The following is a 4,403-nucleotide window of genomic DNA, read 5'->3' on the forward strand; positions in this document are numbered from 1 at the left end:
ACTGAACCTTCTCTATTACCGTGTCCATAAGGACACGATGCTCATCCATGATAGAGGCACCTCGAAGCGCCTCTAGCAGATTATCCGGTGCCTCTGGATGGACAGAGGTCACCGGTGGAACATGCACATTACCTCCTTGGGGGGAATGCCAATCGCTGGACCCCGGAGCCATGTAAATCTCCGAAATAGTATCCGGCTAAGGCCCGAAGGGAACTCGGGCCCCGTCACCAGTCCCCATGGGAACTTTTTTCCCTGTGTGTCCGGCGGCCGAGGAGTCATCCTGGGACGTCACCCCGATGATCTCCGGAATCTCTCCCCGTCCTGGGAAAGCCTTTTTGGACACCACCTCGTCATCGCCCTTGAGTGAGACGGAATGAGCAGGTGGTGGAGACATGCTAGCCATCTCCTTTGAGTCCAGTGAATCCTCTGTCGAGGATCGCGGGGACCCATCGCGTGTCGGACTGCAGTGACAAAGTTTAAAATATGTCAATATTATAAACCAGGAAGGCCAGACGTTTGCAGATCCTAGTACTTACGAAGCGGCCCGAGGCTTGGTTCGGCGAGGTCGCTCCGGACTGCTATCGACATCCCATGCGGAGCCATCCGCAAGGGAGCCTCTCCCCCTCTTGGGCGCCTCCGCCTCCAAACTCGTGAGGCCTCCCTTTTCTTCCTTCCTCCCGCAGGGGGGGAGTCGCTTTCCTCCTCGTCGCCATCGTCGGCGGCTGAGGGGTCTGTCTCGTCGTTAGACAAGATGACCAAGGTGCTCCTTCGGCGAAGACCACTCCTGGTCCCCTTGGCCGTGGTTTTGACCTTCTTTTCCGGCACGTCATAAGGCGCCGGAAATAGCATCTCCGTAAGGAGCGGGGTTTCTTTGTCTTTGGGCAGCAGGGCCGGACTATTAATCTGTCCCGCTAGATCGGCCCAGGCCTGAAAAAGAAATTGACAAGAAGGCTTAGTATCCTTCCTAAAAGTATGTCCTTAAATACTATACCTTGACGGCTTACCGAATTGGCCTGACGCTTTAAGTTGAACCCGCGATCTTTGGTCGAGGGTGGCGGTGTCTCGCTGGCCTTGAAGAGCACTTTCCAGATATCTTCGTGCGTCATGCCGAAAAGCCTTAGCAGCGTCTGGTGCTTGGCCGAATCGAACTCCCACAAATAACAGGTCCGGTGCTGACATGGAAGGATCCGGCGTATAAGCATGACCTGGATCACATCAACGAGCTTGATCTTCCGGGTTATCATATTCTGGAGGCACGTTTGGAGCCCCGTGATCTCCTCCAAAGACCCCTAGGTCAGGCCCTTCTCTTGCCAGGAGGTAAGCCGCATCGGGACTCCAGATCGGAATTCGGGAGCCGCCGCCCAGTTGGTGTCGCGCGGCTCGGTGATATAGAACCACCCCGGTTGCCACCCCTTCACCGTCTCTACAAAGGAGCCTTCGAGCCAGGTGATATTGGGCATCTTGGCCACCATGGCACCTCCGCACTCAGCCTGTTGGCCGCGCACCACCTTTGGCTATACATTAAAAGTTTTCCGGCATAGGCCAAAGTGAGGTGGGATGCGGAGAAAGGCTTCGCACACAACTATGAATGCGGAAATATTAAGGACGAAGTTGGGGGCGAGGTCATGGAAGTCCAGTCCATAGTAAAACATCAGTCCACGAACAAATGGGTGGAGAGGGAATCCTAACCCGCGGACAAAATGCGCAAGGAACAACACCCTCTCTTGAGGTTCGGGGGTAGGCACGATCTGTCCCTTGGCAGGGAGTTAGTGAACGATTCCCTCGGCCAGGTATCCGGCCTCTCGGAGCTCCTTGATATCTTCCGGCTTCACGGATGAAGTCATCCACTTGCCTCCCGCTCCGGATCCAGACATGGCTAAATGCTTTTTGGAAATAAGGGAAGATGGGAGCTTCTGCGCTGGAGCTCGAGGACGGAAGGACGGAGAAGGAGGGGCTGTGGGTGAAAAGCACGAATCCTTATCCCCTTATAAAGGCTATGAATATCAGCCGCCCCCATTGGTCATAAAATCTGCCTATTCCCAATGGGTAGTGTAAACGTCATAGTTGGGTTACCCACGCCTACATTAATGAAAATCCCGTAAATAAAGGGACACGATCTCTGCCTTGACAAGACGTGCCAATAAAACCGCGCCCCGAGACGTGGGGCGGCTCGCTAGCCGACGATTGGAAATAGTAACCGGGCAGGCATGATACGATGTCATGAACAGTTATCAACAAGTTGAGCTCATGGGATATTATATTCTCTCCAATTATATACACAGGTCCGGATATACTTACATCATCCAAGGACTATTCGAGAGTTCGGAAGGAGGGAACCTGCCTTGCAATGCCGAAGACAAATCTGCGTGCCGGACTCCTCGTCATTGAAGCCAGGTTCAGGGGCTACTGAGGGAGTCCTGGACTAAGGGGTCCTCAGGCGTCCGACCGGTTATCCATTGGTCGGACTGATGGGCTACGAAGATATGAAGGCTGAAGACTGTACCTGTGTCCGGATTGGACTCTACTTGGCGCGGAAGGCAAGCTTGGCGACCAAAGATTCCTTCTTATGTAACCGACTCGATGTAAACCCTAGATCCCCCCGGTGTCTATATAAACCGGAGGGGTTAGTCAGGAAAGGATAGATACTCATTACCATATTCACATAGGCTAGACTTCTGGGGTTTAGCCATTACGATCTCGTGGTAGAACAACTCTTGTAACACTCATATTCATCAGGATTAATCAAGCAGGAAGTAGGGTATTACCTCCATAGAGAGGGCCCGAACCTGGGTAAACATCGTGTTCCCCGTCTCCTGTTACCATCGGTCCGAGACGCACAGTTCGGGAACCCCTACCCGAGATCCGCCGGTTTTGACACCGACAACGGGTGTCAGCCTCGTCGTCGTCATGAAGGGTGCGGTGGATGTCAGCCTTCTCAGGGGGGAGGTCTCCCCCATCCCCTCGGGGATCACCTCCGAGTCGCGCTCCTCGTCCTCCTCGTCCTCCTCCTGGCGGGAGTCCTCATAAGACACCTCCACCGGCACCGTCGCAGCCGAGGCCGCACGAGGCGATGGCGGCACCAGCCCACGCCCGTTAAAGGTTGGCATGGCAGCCACAACCTGCTCCCCGTCCTTGCGGCGGAACAAGGGAACGAAGATGCTCGGCGGGTATTCCTGGTCGTCCCCGACCAGGAGGCGGAGGGCCGCAGCCAACTCTTCGCCAGGAAAGGCTTCCGGGCTTAGGCGAACCTTGTCTTCTTCGTCCCCGAGGCTCCACAAGGGGCGCGAGCGCGCCTGAAGTGGAGCCACGCACAGCATCGGCAATTCCCTCAGGAGCATGGCCCCTGTCACCTTCGCCGCCTTTCTGTTGCCCGGCTTCACGTCGGTTTTGATCTTCTCCAGCACCAACGTCGCCCGGTCGTCAGTGAGCTTCGCGCGAGACCACCCCTTGTCAGACTGGGCATCTCCGTTGGCAGCACCAAGCGTGGGTGGACACACTTGGCGTCCATCATGACCCACTTACTCCTGAAAGCCGTCGGCTTTCTTCCTAGGCTTCGAGATCGAGTTGGCCTTGCCAACCGCGATGAAGTTGGCGCACCCGGAGGTACGACCCTTGTTGATATGGAGGAAGAAGAAGAGGCGCAGCAGAGCCACGGACGGCATCACGCCGAGGTACGCCTCGCAGTAGAAGGCGAAGATCGACAAGAGAAGGACAGAGTTGCGGTGAAGATGCAGCACCTGCAGCCCGTAATGGCCGAGGACCTCATAGAAGAAGTCAGAGAAGGGGGGACCAGCCCCACGACGATGCTGCTCATGAAGAAGGGGAAGAAGGTGCTTCCCTCGGGCTCCGGCATGGCAGAGCCAGCCCGGAGCTCAGTCTTCCCCCTCTCGTTGCTCTCCCCCGCCGTCAGAAGACGCGTGGCAACGAGGCTCTTCTCTGAGACGTTGGGCGCATCCAGAGCCGGCTCGTACGAGGCGGGCGCCGAAGAAACCTTGACCTTCCGGGGCGCCATTGGTCGCTGATGCAGAAGGGGATGGGAGCAGATCTGTAGATTTCGGAAGCAAGGAGCAAGGAAGGGGATCTGGAGCAAGGAGAAAGGAGGCAATGAAGGCACGCGTTGCCCGCGCCAGCCTTTTGTCAGTCGGGAAGTTGCCGAGGCAACATGTGGAAGCGGAGACGCCCACGTCCAATCAATCGCCACGCATTGACCAAGGCCGCAGGCTGTTGGGGCCCGCAGCGCTCCGCTCTTGCCCATTGGCTTCGCCTAGAAGCCAAGTCCGAGCGCGCCTTGGGCCCGGGGGCTACTGTCCGCTTTCTGGGAATGGGGGTCCCCAGACTTGCCTGCGTGCGGCCCACGGCATGGCTCCCTCAAGGCCCAGTATGGCCCGTCCTCACCAGCAAAT

This window comes from Aegilops tauschii, chromosome 3, assembly GCF_002575655.3.
Source record: "Aegilops tauschii subsp. strangulata cultivar AL8/78 chromosome 3, Aet v6.0, whole genome shotgun sequence".
In the NCBI taxonomy this organism is placed as follows: domain Eukaryota; kingdom Viridiplantae; phylum Streptophyta; class Magnoliopsida; order Poales; family Poaceae; genus Aegilops; species Aegilops tauschii.